This window comes from Chenopodium quinoa, unplaced genomic scaffold (assembly GCF_001683475.1).
Source record: "Chenopodium quinoa cultivar QQ74 unplaced genomic scaffold, ASM168347v1, whole genome shotgun sequence".
NCBI classification, from domain to species: domain Eukaryota; kingdom Viridiplantae; phylum Streptophyta; class Magnoliopsida; order Caryophyllales; family Amaranthaceae; genus Chenopodium; species Chenopodium quinoa.
In genome coordinates this window covers 67,309-85,528 of record NW_018742969.1, presented here as the reverse complement: position 1 = coordinate 85,528, position 18,220 = coordinate 67,309, and positions in this window count along the sequence as shown.

Sequence of the window (18,220 nt, the reverse complement as noted above, 5' to 3'; positions counted from 1 at the left end):
AGATGATCTTCACTCTGGTTTCTGTGCTTCTCATATAGGTGGTAGGATGCTTGCTCAAAGGGCAAGGCGGCAGGGCTACTTTTGGCCTACTTTGGAAGCAGATGCAATGGAGATGGTGAAAAAATGTGACAAGTGCCAAAGGTTTGGCAAATTAATTCACCGTCCGGCTACTGACCTCACTACCATTCACAGCCCACTACCGTTTGCTAAGTGGGGCATGGACATTCTGGGTCCATATACGCCTGCTACAGGCGGCAGAAGGTATATACTTGTTGCCGTTGACTACTTCACTAAATGGGTAGAGGCGGAGGCTGTAAAGGGAATCAAGACGAAAGATGTAATTTCATTCATTTAGAAAAACGTCATCACTCGGTTCGGGGTTCCCATGTCTATGGTTTTTGATAATGGTCCCCAATTTGAGACGCCTGTTCTCAAAAGCTGGTTGGGAGACCAAGGAATTGCACACTACTTTGCATCTGTCGGCCGTCCACAAGCAAACGGCCAGGTAGAAGCCTTTAATAAAATCATCTCAGACGGTCTCAAGAAAAAGATTGAACGAGCAGGCGGCCTATGGGCGGATGAACTACCACATGTTCTCTGGGCCATTAGGACGACTGAAAAAGGGGCGACTGGAGAAACTCCATTCCTCCTAACTTATGGTGCGGAAGCTGTTCTTCCAATAGAACACTACGAGCCGACTCTTCGAGTAATGCTATATGACGAAGAGGCAAACTGGGAAGCCATGCGCCTGGCATTAGACTCACTTCCTGAAAAGAGGGGCAATGCTGTTTTGCGCCATGAGATCTATCGCCTGAGAATGACTAGATCATACAACAAAAAAAGTACACAGGCGTCCACTCAAAGTAGGGGACTTTGTACTTAGAAAAATGGAAGCAGTTGGTAGGGCTAATGAGTCTGGCAAACTAACTCCCAACTGGGAAGGACCCTACCGAATCTATGAGGAAGTCAGGGACGGTACCTACCGTCTGGAAACACCAGACGGACAACCGTTGCCTCGAACTTGGAATGTAGATAACCTTAAAAAATATTTCTTCTGAATGATGTAAAGTAAAGAGCTACTTAATAAAGTTTGCACTTACTATTCAATTTTGTATTACGAGGGGCATGCCGTCTGTACCTTTACAGTCGGCTACTCTCCATTGAGTTTTTCACTCTATCCTCAGAGGGGCATGCCGTCTGTACCTTTACAGTCGGCTACTCTCCATTGAGTTTTTCACTCTATCTTCAGAGGGGCATGCCGTCTGTACCTTTACAGTCGGCTACTCTCCATTGAGTATTTTACTCACAATACTTAGCTAAAAAGATTAGGGCCTGGCCGACCCTGTGCCTAACAGGCGGCTACCCTTCTTTTACTTAACACCTACGTTCACCAAGAACTTACCAAGGCCACCGGCCGAATGATCAGACCCGGCGCCAAGCCACCTGATCAAATCTACAAAACTAATACGACCTGTACCAACATCATAGCAGGCGTCCGACGGCATCCCTCCGGATGAAATTCGTCGCAGAGAGCAGCTCCCTTTTGGGTGGAACATTGTTCTATAAACTAATTACACGGCACCTATACGACTGTCCCCAAGGGCAACCACGTAGCCGTTTTTGAGACAAGGATAACTCTATCACTAACCAAGCCAGTGGTAGCAGTTGACATCTGAGTCAGATGACCGCCTGTATTACTTGGGATAATTGCAGGGGGTACCTATTGAGTTAATAGCCAACAAACATTGGCGAATCAAGGGGTCTAGCCGGCCTACGCCGCCTGGTACCTCTACTACTCAATCTAGATTGTGACGAAGACTAAGTAACTCCTATGTTAACTTAATAGTCACTCAAACTTAGTATGGAGCCTAAAAGGTATGAGTCGTCCGCCTGTTTTTAATAAACAGGGGCTCTCAACCACTACTCTTGCTAGGTTAACAAATTACGAGTTAAAAGCCAACATTGGCAATAAAGGGAAACAACCGGTACCCGCCGCTTGTTATCCTACTTAATTCCTTGGCGACTAGGTAATACTATTTACTTGGTCAGACCGATTGAATAAATAGTTCGAATACCGATTGAAAAAATGGCCGACTGATCGTCTATCGTGGAAACAGACAACCAGTCGTCCAGGGGCATAGGCGGCGTACTTACTATTTGTACCTGTCTGCAACGTTCGGCCATGTACAACAGTCGGTCTAGTGAACAAAGGAATATTAGATATGGAATACTTAGACAAATTTGAATCAAAACAAAAATTTGATTAAAAATAAGCCGGTCATTGAAGACCAGCAAAATATTCAAAGCCCCGGCCCCCTGGCCGGGTAAATACAAAGCAAACGGCACGCAGGCCGTGGAAAAAATACATTAAGCTTAAGAAGGGGGCAGTTCAGTATTAGCAGCTGCCGCCTGGTCAGCATTCTTCTTGCTGGACTCGGCTTCAGCTGCACCCTCTTTTGATGCCTTACCCCCAAGTGGCACAAGCGCCACAACCGGCTCTTCCTCCTCCTCCAACGTATCTCCCAACGCCTCTTCTTCAGCAGCCGCCAGGATCTCTTGATTATATGTTTCCGAACACTGGCGGTACGTTCTTTCCCATGAGGCAAAGTCGGCATTGGGGAACAGGCGGCCCCAGGTCATCGCTGGATTTGAGCGGAGTCTTCCACCATCTCCCGGACGAGCTCTTTCTTCTCTTGCTCGGCCTTTTCCGAGAGCTCTTGGGTAAGACTCTTCTCTTGGCTCACCAGGCGTTCTTTTACGTTGGCCAAAGATTTCTCCATGGCTTCGTAAGAGTGCATTTTTTGGCGAAGAGGTTTCAGCTCGGCCTTAAGATTTGTGACGGTCGCCTCCAGCTCGTCATTCTTCTTCTGGGCCGCCTCTAACTGAGCCCGAACAGCGGCGGTAGCCTGCGCCTGATAATAAAGAATATCAATGGTCAGTACTTCATTTTGGGCAATTTGAAACATTGCCTTATCACAGTTGGAGGCGGCCATAGCTTTTGCGGCCTTTACCTCTTTGTTTTTCCGATCAATCGGCTTGCGAAGGCTGTTGACTCGGAGCAGGGCCTAAGTACAAAAAAAAACAGGCGTCAGTTTCCAAACAAAAAAGATAACAGGCGTCCTGTAACTCAAATACTCAAAAATATGCTAAGTATACCTCAGCAAGGACCCCTGAAATCCCATCAAGGTCAAGGGTGCCGGCACCCCTGACCGCCTCCCTTTCAGATGGAGGAACTACTTTGATCATGGACTTGGCTACCTCAACCAAGTCAAGCCCCTGAGGGCCGGCTGCATCAAGCGTAAAAAAAAAGCAAGTTAGACCTAGTCAAGAAGGAAGCAAGTGTGAGTTTTTACAAGTGATTGTCCATACTTCTAGGCGGCCCCGCCGGGGTTTTAGAAGAAGTGGCCGGCTGCTTCTCAGCCGCCACTGTTTTCCTGGAAGACCCAGGAGAGCTTGCAACAGTCGTCCTCCGGGCCTTGGGGTCCGGCTGTTGCGAGGAAGAAGCTCTTGGAGTGCCAGACTGAAAACAAAAAGAGTTAGTATATGCATAAGACAACTCCTAAAAGAGGAAGAGTTTTCGAAGCCTACCAAGGGTGCCCCCTTGTTGGGGGAGTCGGCACAAGACTGTTGCATGAGAGAGGCCCGCAACATGGCCGCCGCAGTCTTGGATGCTGTTATTTTACTCATGGCGTCAGCTGTAAAAAATAAACAGCAAAGTTAGTAAAGATCCCAAGTAAACAAGGCGTGAAAAAAACAGAGTATTTGTCAGGCCGGCTACCTCTAGAGCACCGACTGCTGAGGCCACAGGCGGCCAAAAAGTACTCGTCATAGAGCCACTTGAAGCTCGGGACGCAGTTTAGGGGTACTTGCTCTCGTACCCCTGAAGTAGAGTTCACCCTAGTCTCTACTTTGAAGAGTCCTTTGTCTAGGATCTCTCTTTTAGCCTTTGGGGGAACATGCGGCATGCTGCGGCCGCCTGCGAGAAGAGGCGGATCCCTATTCCACTTGTTAAAACGTTGGTTCAGCTCCGTGTCTAAACCCTCAATGATAAGGAAGGTGTTCCGCCAATCCTTCCATTTGTTCGCCTTACCTCTCGTCATGAGGTAACCCCTATGGCTTGTTAATTGATACCAGCCGGTACCTCCCGACTTAGGGGTCCGGCTGAGATAGTTCATGTGGGCGAAAGCCTCAAAGCTTGGCTCCACCCCGTACATTTCGCACCCGGCCACATAGCCGAGTACGTTTACCCAAGAGTTGGGGGCTAACTGCCATAACCCCAAATCATACCCATCTAAAATCCGCTGAACAGCCGGATGTAATGGGAAGCGCAGTCCAGCTTTGATGGCCGCCACATAGCAGCCAAAGCAGCCGTCGTCATAGCTGGTACCAGCCGGCCAGACGACAGTGTCTTCTGGATCCGGCACGAACAGTAAAAATTCCGGGCCCATTCTGTGGTTAGCAATAAAGCTCTCCACTTTGTCTTGCATGGTTGCGATCCGGCCCCGGGGTACCATGCAGTAGTAGGGGGCGTTTTCCTCTCTGTAAGAGGCGGACGGCTCCGCCCAATTGTCCCCCTTCTCAACTGCATGAGAAAGTCTCGCCTCTTGTAGGCGGCTATGTCTTTCTTCTGAGCCTGGAGAACTGTGGCCAGAAGAGCTGGACTCGGACTCGTCCTCTGACGAGTCCGAAGAGGACGACTCCTCCCCTCTCCCAGAGGGGCCCGCCTCCTCTCCCTTAGAAGGAGCAGGAGGAAAATTAGACATATCAACGGTAAGATGGGACGGGACCACCTTGGCCCCTCTCTTAGAACTGTCGGCTTGGCAGCCGCCTCGTTTCAATTCTACATCTGGCGCCTGGTCAGATGTTTCACTAATGAGCACCCTTTGGGAGGAGCCGTCTGAGTTTGATATCATAGCAGTCTTTTTTGTTCTGGCCATCACGTTCTGCATAGACACAGATACAGTCGGACTTTGTATAAAGGGCAAAGATGGGTCCAGAAAAGGGCAGGCGGCACTCCTAGTCCTAGATTCAGCCGTCCTCGGTGACCGGCTGATCACTAACTTAGGTCGTGTCGTGTGCTTCCGTGGTGCCATTTCAAAAAATAAAAAGAAAAATAAGAGTAAGAGAACTGAGTTACCTGAACGAGTGACGGTTAATGAAGTTCTGGAAATCCGGTGCAGTCGGCTTGTCAGAACAGGCGGTAGGCAGAAAAGGTCCGAAATGTCATAGCAAGTTCAGGGGTCCGAGTGTTCTCGCAAAGTTCTCAAATGTGAAAATGACCGAAGTCAGCACTTCCTTATATAGGCAAAGTGAGAAGGCGAAGGGTCGCTTCCAAATTCAAAATTTGGGCGGGAAAATCTCTCGGCCGTTTGCAAGGTGACACCTGTAGCAGGCCGTCGCCTGTCACCGTGCGACACCTGTCACAGGCGACACGTGACCAGTCACGTGCCACCTGTGAGGGGCAAATGATTAGGGGATTTTTATCCACCAATCACCGTCTGACAAGTGGACCAACCAGGTTCCGCCACGTGTCCTTCACGAAGGCCAATAGGAGCCTGCCACGTGTCAATCACAGATACGTCCTCTACGGACCAATCGAGGCACGCCACGTGTCCACCCATGCCAAATGGGAAAACCGGCCAACAAGGCCCAATCCTGTCTAGAGGCCCGGTCAGCCCTAGGTTTACCCTAAACCTAGAGAGTGGCACGCTTCTCAAGACTATAAATACTTAATTAATCCTCGTTAATTAAGGAGTGAAGAAAACATCAAGCAATTGAGAGGCAATTGATCAAGCAATTAATCTCACCTGAAGAACAGAGAAGAACAGAAACATTACGGAACACTAATAACCGGCTAATCTCGCTAACAAAGCAGATTACCAACATTAAACACTCTCACCTAGAGAGGTCTTATTACTTTAATTTCCGTATTAATTACTCCTTAATCAGGTACTAACTTGACCGTTGGAGGCGGAGCTCTCAGGAGTCTCCGTTATTTTGCAGGTACAGGCGTCCGGTTCCAGTCTCGGAATTGTAACTCTCCCGCAGGACATCAGAAAACCCCGAAACACAACCCAACAACTAACACAACATCAATACATGCAGCCACACTTTAAATGTTATAGACTAATCCCAGTTTATCACATCAGCACAATACAAAAAAAATTCCAAATAAAATTAACTTTACTTCCAGCCAACAACCCAAAAACAGTACAGAAGGTTGTCATGTTTGCGAGTCGATTACATTTATTTTCTATGTGAAAGAAAAATGAGGTCCGGAAATTTCATCAAATGCAGCCAGCGAGTTTACTATTATTGAAGCAACCTTAAAAAAACAGCTCATCTAACTTACATGAAAGTAATAAATTGATAACTTGGTTCCACATACGGTACTAAACTACCAACTAAGACTTCAATCTAAAAACTGTATATGGGAATTGGTCTGATAATTAATGACCTTTCAATACCTATTGCAAAATGTGAACAAATATATGTAATCCCTCACTATATATCACAGTGCAGACCTAACTTTACTACTCCTACTCTAAAAGTGGTCAAAATGATCTTCTTAACTTAATTGCCAAAGAAGAATTACAAAAAAGCAACGACCCTTGGGTAGTTTACTCTACAGGAAACCTTTACCTAATTCCATGTAACACAACTAAATAATACACAATCACATAAATCAAAGTATCTATCCTGACAAAAGTTTGACTCTTGACAACAAACAGAAACAATACAATATCATAATCCTTCAGGGATCTTATAGCCAATCCTCATAGCGATCCATTCAATATACTAATGCATGAATGCTCGATTGGGCTTTTTTTGCCATATGTTTTCCTAGGAACAAGTGAGCAAAGGATTCGTACTATGCTGTTTATGTAAAAACTCTACAAAGCTATTTGAAACCACAAATAAGCCAAAAATAATGAGGTGAGGATTTGTAGTTTTATACCCTATAAAGCATGAATCAAAGTTATTCTCTTAGGGCAACTTTGACCAAATTGCAAGACTTACATCATAGAGATACTAAGTAGGAAGTACATACAGATATGCAATCTTTTACAAAATTAGCAAGGAATAGAAATCATACACACGTGCAAACAAAAGGATGAAGAGCTTACATAGGTGCTATCTTGCATCCTGATTTATAAAAATATTGACATCGATTTCGAAGATCAACAGATCCGGTATCAGCCTGAATTTCCTTCCTTATCCTAAAATAAGAATGAAACAGATAACAAGATTCTAAATTAGATTGATTTGCAAGCACCAGAATAGTACAATCTACAGGTAAGTCATGCAGAATTTATATACCAAGCACTAGCTAACTCGATAAAGCAATAACACAAAATGTCAATAGATGATGAGACACAATGCAGCACTTATTAACTCAATAATGTAATAATGCAAACTTCATTTACATTTGATTGAAGCAGGGTGGAATGTTCATAACCACTGCTTGTCTTGAATGTAGCTCATGAGCAAGCCAGAAAGGCAATTACACCCTTTGTCCCTGTTCAATCTGAAAATATATCGTGGGTAAACAGTAAAAAAGGAACATAATTTAATCTTAATTTAGACCATCAAAAAACTTACATTGTAACCTAAAATGAGAAAGAAATACCTTGGAGAATTGATCTCAATTATCAGCTTATGAAATTGATTATAAGGTCTCATAGACCACCAACCTTTATCGACAAATCTAAGTCATGAGATCGGGCACTACAGTTTTGAGAATCTACAGAATGTTGACAAAAAAGAAAAATCAAACCCATTTGCATGTACCCGGTGTACAGTATTTTTACTGTACATCGGGTTTTCGCACGTGCTTTTTTTAAATAAAAAAAATTCGCAGAATTTCAAATACCTAAAAATAAAAAAAACGCAGAACAACAATGGAGGAGAGAGAAAGTGAGAAAACGCAGCTATCAATCATCCATTGAGGAGAGGGAAAGTGAGAAATCACAAAAATTGCAGAAAACGAACATCAATCGAGGAGATAAAAGGTTAGAAAACGCAAAAATTGCAGAAATCAATCATCAATCGAGGAGAAAAAAGGTGAGAAAACACACAAATAGAAGAATTCGATCATCAATTAAGGACAAAGAAAGTGAGAAAACTTACAAATTGCAGAATTCGATCATCAATGGAGAATTCGACTTTCGATACAACAAATTGCAGCAATCTCATTCACGAATTGCTACAAAAACAGAGGCAAATTGAGACTGAATTTGAAATCGATTTAAATCGATCGATTATAGAAGAAGAAGAAACTAATTGTTTTGGAGATGAATTCGTACCAATATTCAACAATCCAGACAATGCAGATGAAGCAATCGATAATGCAGATGAAGCAATTGAGAATGCAGAAGACCCAATTCATAATGCAGAAAATCAAGTGGTTCCTGATAAATCAATTGATTCAAATTCAGAACAAACAACCAAATCAGATGCAACTAAAGGTAATTTCTATGAATTTTTGAGATTGTATGCAGAAAGTAACCCTTTGCATACATAATTGTTACCCTTTTCATGCATAAACGTGACCATACTTATGTTTAAATGTTACCCTCAGATTGAATGCAGAACTTTTTAGATTGCATGCAAAAAGTAACCCTTTGAATGCCTAAATGTTACCCTTTTCATGCTTAAAAGTGACCCTATTTATGCTCAAATGTTACACTCAGATTGTATGCTGAAAATTCAGATTGTATGCAAAAAGTAACCCTTTGAATGCCTAAATGTTACCTTTTTCATGCATAAAAGTTATCCTATTTATGCTCAAATGTTACACTCAGATTGTATGCTGAAAATTCAGATTGTATGCAAAAAGTAACCCTTTCAATGCCTAAATGTTACCTTTTTCATGCATAAAAGTTACCGTATTTTCAAACGAATGTTACCCTTTTTTTTATGCTGTCTGTGGTTATTATCTGATTTGTTTGTATTAAATAACAGATACAAATCCAATTGATGCTTATGGTTTAGATCTTAGAGGATCATTTGTTGGTGTGGTAAGAGAAACTTTTGTAGAAATTTTGGAATTGTATGAAAAACATGCTGCTATACTGGGGTTTTCAATAAGAAAACATACAACTAGATTCAAACAACACACAAAAATAGTAACTGAGAAAAACTATGTGTGTTCTGCTGAGGGAAAGAGACATTCAGGTCAGAAGAAAACAAAGTTAGTTGAAATGGTTGATGAAGAGGATGTAAATGTAAAAACAAGAAAGCCAAGACAAGTATCCATTACAAGATCAAATTGCAAGGCATGCATAAGAGCAAAAGTGAATAAAGAAGGACAGTTTGAGGTGGTGGCTCATGTTATTGAGCATAACCACGAGCTAACAAAGCCACAGTGGCATTATTTGCATCGTTCTGAAAGAAAAATGACAGAGGAAAAAGTTGTAACAATCAAAACAATGAAATCTTCAGGTCTAACTACAATGGACACTTACAATTACATGGCTACAGAGGCTGGAGGAGAACAGAATATAGGCCATAGTGTTGTAGATCACCTGAATTTCTGCTCAAGGTTAAGAATGGAACAAATTGAGGCTGGAGATGCTCAAACTTTAGTGAATACTGATCTTAGACGACTCACGTCCTGACCGAACAGTCAAAGTTTGGACGACTGCTCTGAGAAACCTTGGTGACGACTTTCACAACCTATTGAAAGAATACAAGGACATCTTTGCATTTGAAGTCCATGAAATGCCAGGCATTAGTCCTGATCTGGCAGTACATAAACTCGCTGTGGATCCGAAAAAGAAGCCGGTACGGCAAAAGAAGCGGAACCATGGCGAAGAAAGAAGTCAGGCGGCAGCCGCCGAAGTTAAAAAATTACTTGATGCAGGGTTCATTCGGCAATGTTACTTCCCAGACTGGGTTGCAAATGTGGTGCTTGTTAAAAAGCCGAATGGCACCTGGCGAATGTGTGTAGACTACACAGACTTAAACAAGGCGTGCCCCAAAGACAGTTACCCTCTGCCTAAAATTGATAACCTGGTCGACTCAACAGCGGGTCATGCCTTGATGAGTTTTATGGACGCCTATTCTGGTTTCCATCAAATTCCCTTATGGAAGAAAGATCAGGAGAAGACGGCCTTCGTCACTGATCAGGGGTTATACTGTTACACGGTCATGCCGTTTGGTCTTAAGAATGCCCCGGCTACCTTCCAACGAATGATAAACACAGTGTTCTTTGATCAGATTGGGAGAAACGTCGAGGCATATATTGATGATATGATTGTCAAGACTAAACATCAGAAAGATCATCTGACGGACCTCCGAGAAACTTTCGCCACACTCAGGCGGCACCATGTCATGCTCAATCCCAAGAAATGTGTATTTGGAGTTGAGTCTGGGAAATTTCTCGGATTCCTTATCAATCAGAGAGGAATAGAGGCGAACCCTGAGAAGGTGCAGGCGGTCATTGACATGCAGTCGCCTCGTACCATCCGAGAGGTTCAGAAGTTAACAGGTTGTCTGGCGGCCTTGGGGAGATTCCTAAGCCGATCAGGCGACAAATGCCTATACTTTTTCCAGGCAATTAAGAAAAAGGCAAGGTTTGAATGGGGGCCGGATGCTGAGGCCGCCTTCCAGAAATCAAAAGTTCACTTGCATTCCTTGCCGAGGCTGGTCAGCCCTTTGCCCAAAGAGGATCTCTACATGTACCTGGCCGTCTCTAATCATGCAATAAGCGCTGTGCTCCTTGCTGAAAGGGACGGCTGTCAGCTCCCGGTCTACTTTGTCAGTCACGTACTGAAAAATGCCGAGTTGAGGTATCCCCTAGTGGAGAAATTTGGTCTTGCACTCTTCATGGCTGTTAAAAAATTGAAGCCCTACTTTTTAACACATGCAGTCATCGTGTATACCGACCAACCAATCAAGCGGCCCCTTACCATCATGGAGTCGTCAGGACGAATGATCAAATGGGCCATAGAAATACAGAGCCTCGAAGTTACTTTCGAGCCTAGAAAAGCAGTGAAGTGGCAAGCCTTTGCTGACTTTATTGTAGAGATGACTCGTCCTCCTGACTCTCAAGTTCCAGACCAAGTCTGGAAGGTATATGTGGACTGAAGCTCTACTTCAAATGGTTGTGGAGCAGGCGTCGTATGTCAATCTCCAGAGGGCGACAGGTTCGAGTATGCTCTACGCTTCAGTTTTCAGGCTTCAAACAATGAGGCAGAATATGAAGCTTTACTAGCCGGGATCCGCATGTGCAAGGCGGCAGGGGCAAGAAAAATAGACGCCTGTTCCGATTCACAATTTATAGTGAGTCAGTACAATGGCGAATACGAAGCAACCCATCCGGCCATGATCAAGTATTTACAGGCGGTCCGACAAGCAGTCGGCTCCCTTGAGGATTTCCATCTGATCCAAGTGCCGAGATCAGAAAACAACCAGGCAGATGCACTGTCAAAATTAGCATCATCCGCCTCCTCCGATACTCCTCGAACTGTTTTTTGGGAAGTAATGGAGAAGAGAAGCATCGAGGAAAACCCTATTGGAATCCTAGACAGAAGCTCAACCTGGATGGATTCAATCAGGGCATATCTGACAAACGGTACACTGCCGGATGATCCTCAACAGGCGGCAGCACTGAAAAAACGAGCCTCCTGTTTTGAAATGATACAGGGAGAACTTCACAAGAGGGGGTACCTTCAACCCTTCTTAAAGTGTGTTACTCCTGAAAAGGGACGAGAGATACTAGATGATCTTCACTCTGGTTTCTGTGCTTCTCATATAGGTGGTAGGATGCTTGCTCAAAGGGCAAGGCGGCAGGGCTACTTTTGGCCTACTTTGGAAGCAGATGCAATGGAGATGGTGAAAAAATGTGACAAGTGCCAAAGGTTTGGCAAATTAATTCACCGTCCGGCTACTGACCTCACTACCATTCACAGCCCACTACCGTTTGCTAAGTGGGGCATGGACATTCTGGGTCCATATACGCCTGCTACAGGCGGCAGAAGGTATATACTTGTTGCCGTTGACTACTTCACTAAATGGGTAGAGGCGGAGGCTGTAAAGGGAATCAAGACGAAAGATGTAATTTCATTCATTTAGAAAAACGTCATCACTCGGTTCGGGGTTCCCATGTCTATGGTTTTTGATAATGGTCCCCAATTTGAGACGCCTGTTCTCAAAAGCTGGTTGGGAGACCAAGGAATTGCACACTACTTTGCATCTGTCGGCCGTCCACAAGCAAACGGCCAGGTAGAAGCCTTTAATAAAATCATCTCAGACGGTCTCAAGAAAAAGATTGAACGAGCAGGCGGCCTATGGGCGGATGAACTACCACATGTTCTCTGGGCCATTAGGACGACTGAAAAAGGGGCGACTGGAGAAACTCCATTCCTCCTAACTTATGGTGCGGAAGCTGTTCTTCCAATAGAACACTACGAGCCGACTCTTCGAGTAATGCTATATGACGAAGAGGCAAACTGGGAAGCCATGCGCCTGGCATTAGACTCACTTCCTGAAAAGAGGGGCAATGCTGTTTTGCGCCATGAGATCTATCGCCTGAGAATGACTAGATCATACAACAAAAAAGTACACAGGCGTCCACTCAAAGTAGGGGACTTTGTACTTAGAAAAATGGAAGCAGTTGGTAGGGCTAATGAGTCTGGCAAACTAACTCCCAACTGGGAAGGACCCTACCGAATCTATGAGGAAGTCAGGGACGGTACCTACCGTCTGGAAACACCAGACGGACAACCGTTGCCTCGAACTTGGAATGTAGATAACCTTAAAAAATATTTCTTCTGAATGATGTAAAGTAAAGAGCTACTTAATAAAGTTTGCACTTACTATTCAATTTTGTATTACGAGGGGCATGCCGTCTGTACCTTTACAGTCGGCTACTCTCCATTGAGTTTTTCACTCTATCCTCAGAGGGGCATGCCGTCTGTACCTTTACAGTCGGCTACTCTCCATTGAGTTTTTCACTCTATCTTCAGAGGGGCATGCCGTCTGTACCTTTACAGTCGGCTACTCTCCATTGAGTATTTTACTCACAATACTTAGCTAAAAAGATTAGGGCCTGGCCGACCCTGTACCTAACAGGCGGCTACCCTTCTTTTACTTAGCACCTACGTTCACCAAGAACTTACCAAGGCCACCGGCCGAATGATCAGACCCGGCGCCAAGCCACCTGATCAAATCTACAAAACTAATACGACCTGTCCCAACATCATAGCAGGCGTCCGACGGCATCCCTCCGAATGAAATTCGTCGCAGAGAGCAGCTCCCTTTTGGGTGGAACATTGTTCTATAAACTAATTACACGGCACCTATACGACTGTCCCCAAGGGCAACCACGTAGCCGTTTTTGAGACAAGGATAACTCTATCACTAACCAAGCCAGTGGTAGCAGTTGACATCTGAGTCAGATGACCGCCTGTATTACTTGGGATAATTGCAGGGGGTACCTATTGAGTTAATAGCCAACAAACATTGGCGAATCAAGGGGTCTAGCCGGCCTACGCCGCCTGGTACCTCTACTACTCAATCTAGATTGTGACGAAGACTAAGTAACTCCTATGTTAACTTAATAGTCACTCAAACTTAGTATGGAGCCTAAAAGGTATGAGTCGTCCGCCTGTTTTTAATAAACAGGGGCTCTCAACCACTACTCTTGCTAGGTTAACAAATTACGAGTTAAAAGCCAACATTGGCAATAAAGGGAAACAACCGGTACCCGCCGCTTGTTATCCTACTTAATTCCTTGGCGACTAGGTAATACTATTTACTTGGTCAGACCGATTGAATAAATAGTTCGAATACCGATTGAAAAAATGGCCGACTGATCGTCTATCGTGGAAACAGACAACCAGTCGTCCAGGGGCATAGGCGGCGTACTTACTATTTGTACCTGTCTGCAACGTTCGGCCATGTACAACAGTCGGTCTAGTGAACAAAGGAATATTAGATATGGAATACTTAGACAAATTTGAATCAAAACAAAAATTTGATTAAAAATAAGCCGGTCATTGAAGACCAGCAAAATATTCAAAGCCCCGGCCCCCTGGCCGGGTAAATACAAAGCAAACGGCACGCAGGCCGTGGAAAAAATACATTAAGCTTAAGAAGGGGGCAGTTCAGTATTAGCAGCTGCCGCCTGGTCAGCATTCTTCTTGCTGGACTCGGCTTCAGCTGCACCCTCTTTTGATGCCTTACCCCCAAGTGGCACAAGCGCCACAACCGGCTCTTCCTCCTCCTCCAACGTATCTCCCAACGCCTCTTCTTCAGCAGCCGCCAGGATCTCTTGATTATATGTTTCCGAACACTGGCGGTACGTTCTTTCCCATGAGGCAAAGTCGGCATTGGGGAACAGGCGGCCCCAGGTCATCGCTGGATTTGAGCGGAGTCTTCCACCATCTCCCGGACGAGCTCTTTCTTCTCTTGCTCGGCCTTTTCCGAGAGCTCTTGGGTAAGACTCTTCTCTTGGCTCACCAGGCGTTCTTTTACGTTGGCCAAAGATTTCTCCATGGCTTCGTAAGAGTGCATTTTTTGGCGAAGAGGTTTCAGCTCGGCCTTAAGATTTGTGACGGTCGCCTCCAGCTCGTCATTCTTCTTCTGGGCCGCCTCTAACTGAGCCCGAACAGCGGCGGTAGCCTGCGCCTGATAATAAAGAATATCAATGGTCAGTACTTCATTTTGGGCAATTTGAAACATTGCCTTATCACAGTTGGAGGCGGCCATAGCTTTTGCGGCCTTTACCTCTTTGTTTTTCCGATCAATCGGCTTGCGAAGGCTGTTGACTCGGAGCAGGGCCTAAGTACAAAAAAAAACAGGCGTCAGTTTCCAAACAAAAAAGATAACAGGCGTCCTGTAACTCAAATACTCAAAAATATGCTAAGTATACCTCAGCAAGGACCCCTGAAATCCCATCAAGGTCAAGGGTGCCGGCACCCCTGACCGCCTCCCTTTCAGATGGAGGAACTACTTTGATCATGGACTTGGCTACCTCAACCAAGTCAAGCCCCTGAGGGCCGGCTGCATCAAGCGTAAAAAAAAGCAAGTTAGACCTAGTCAAGAAGGAAGCAAGTGTGAGTTTTTACAAGTGATTGTCCATACTTCTAGGCGGCCCCGCCGGGGTTTTAGAAGAAGTGGCCGGCTGCTTCTCAGCCGCCACTGTTTTCCTGGAAGACCCAGGAGAGCTTGCAACAGTCGTCCTCCGGGCCTTGGGGTCCGGCTGTTGCGAGGAAGAAGCTCTTGGAGTGCCAGACTGAAAACAAAAAGAGTTAGTATATGCATAAGACAACTCCTAAAAGAGGAAGAGTTTTCGAAGCCTACCAAGGGTGCCCCCTTGTTGGGGGAGTCGGCACAAGACTGTTGCATGAGAGAGGCCCGCAACATGGCCGCCGCAGTCTTGGATGCTGTTATTTTACTCATGGCGTCAGCTGCAAAAAATAAACAGCAAAGTTAGTAAAGATCCCAAGTAAACAAGGCGTGAAAAAAACAGAGTATTTGTCAGGCCGGCTACCTCTAGAGCACCGACTGCTGAGGCCACAGGCGGCCAAAAAGTACTCGTCATAGAGCCACTTGAAGCTCGGGACGCAGTTTAGGGGTACTTGCTCTCGTACCCCTGAAGTAGAGTTCACCCTAGTCTCTACTTTGAAGAGTCCTTTGTCTAGGATCTCTCTTTTAGCCTTTGGGGGAACATGCGGCATGCTGCGGCCGCCTGCGAGAAGAGGCGGATCCCTATTCCACTTGTTAAAACGTTGGTTCAGCTCCGTGTCTAAACCCTCAATGATAAGGAAGGTGTTCCGCCAATCCTTCCATTTGTTCGCCTTACCTCTCGTCATGAGGTAACCCCTATGGCTTGTTAATTGATACCAGCCGGTACCTCCCGACTTAGGGGTCCGGCTGAGATAGTTCATGTGGGCGAAAGCCTCAAAGCTTGGCTCCACCCCGTACATTTCGCACCCGGCCACATAGCCGAGTACGTTTACCCAAGAGTTGGGGGCTAACTGCCATAACCCCAAATCATACCCATCTAAAATCCGCTGAACAGCCGGATGTAATGGGAAGCGCAGTCCAGCTTTGATGGCCGCCACATAGCAGCCAAAGCAGCCGTCGTCATAGCTGGTACCAGCCGGCCAGACGACAGTGTCTTCTGGATCCGGCACGAACAGTAAAAATTCCGGGCCCATTCTGTGGTTAGCAATAAAGCTCTCCACTTTGTCTTGCATGGTTGCGATCCGGCCCCGGGGTACCATGCAGTAGTAGGGGGCGTTTTCCTCTCTGTAAGAGGCGGACGGCTCCGCCCAATTGTCCCCCTTCTCAACTGCATGAGAAAGTCTCGCCTCTTGTAGGCGGCTATGTCTTTCTTCTGAGCCTGGAGAACTGTGGCCAGAAGAGCTGGACTCGGACTCGTCCTCTGACGAGTCCGAAGAGGACGACTCCTCCCCTCTCCCAGAGGGGCCCGCCTCCTCTCCCTTAGAAGGAGCAGGAGGAAAATTAGACATATCAACGGTAAGATGGGACGGGACCACCTTGGCCCCTCTCTTAGAACTGTCGGCTTGGCAGCCGCCTCGTTTCAATTCTACATCTGGCGCCTGGTCAGATGTTTCACTAATGAGCACCCTTTGGGAGGAGCCGTCTGAGTTTGATATCATAGCAGTCTTTTTTGTTCTGGCCATCACGTTCTGCATAGACACAGATACAGTCGGACTTTGTATAAAGGGCAAAGATGGGTCCAGAAAAGGGCAGGCGGCACTCCTAGTCCTAGATTCAGCCGTCCTCGGTGACCGGCTGATCACTAACTTAGGTCGTGTCGTGTGCTTCCGTGGTGCCATTTCAAAAAATAAAAAGAAAAATAAGAGTAAGAGAACTGAGTTACCTGAACGAGTGACGGTTAATGAAGTTTTGGAAATCCGGTGCAGTCGGCTTGTCAGAACAGGCGGTAGGCAGAAAAGGTCCGAAATGTCATAGCAAGTTCAGGGGTCCGAGTGTTCTCGCAAAGTTCTCAAATGTGAAAATGACCGAAGTCAGCACTTCCTTATATAGGCAAAGTGAGAAGGCGAAGGGTCGCTTCCAAATTCAAAATTTGGGCGGGAAAATCTCTCGGCCGTTTGCAAGGTGACACCTGTAGCAGGCCGTCGCCTGTCACCGTGCGACACCTGTCACAGGCGACACGTGACCAGTCACGTGCCACCTGTGAGGGGCAAATGATTAGGGGATTTTTATCCACCAATCACCGTCTGACAAGTGGACCAACCAGGTTCCGCCACGTGTCCTTCACGAAGGCCAATAGGAGCCTGCCACGTGTCAATCACAGATACGTCCTCTACGGACCAATCGAGGCACGCCACGTGTCCACCCATGCCAAATGGGAAAACCGGCCAACAAGGCCCAATCCTGTCTAGAGGCCCGGTCAGCCCTAGGTTTACCCTAAACCTAGAGAGTGGCACGCTTCTCAAGACTATAAATACTTAATTAATCCTCGTTAATTAAGGAGTGAAGAAAACATCAAGCAATTGAGAGGCAATTGATCAAGCAATTAATCTCACCTGAAGAACAGAGAAGAACAGAAACATTACGGAACACTAATAACCGGCTAATCTCGCTAACAAAGCAGATTACCAACATTAAACACTCTCACCTAGAGAGGTCTTATTACTTTAATTTCCGTATTAATTACTCCTTAATCAGGTACTAACTTGACCGTTGGAGGCGGAGCTCTCAGGAGTCTCCGTTATTTTGCAGGTACAGGCGTCCGGTTCCAGTCTCGGAATTGTAACTCTCCCGCAGGACATCAGAAAACCCCGAAACACAACCCAACAACTAACACAACATCAATACATGCAGCCACACTTTAAATGTTATAGACTAATCCCAGTTTATCACATCAGCACAATACAAAAAAAATTCCAAATAAAATTAACTTTACTTCCAGCCAACAACCCAAAAACAGTACAGAAGGTTGTCATGTTTGCGAGTCGATTACATTTATTTTCTATGTGAAAGAAAAATGAGGTCCGGAAATTTCATCAAATGCAGCCAGCGAGTTTACTATTATTGAAGCAACCTTAAAAAAACAGCTCATCTAACTTACATGAAAGTAATAAATTGATAACTTGGTTCCACATACGGTACTAAACTACCAACTAAGACTTCAATCTAAAAACTGTATATGGGAATTGGTCTGATAATTAATGACCTTTCAATACCTATTGCAAAATGTGAACAAATATATGTAATC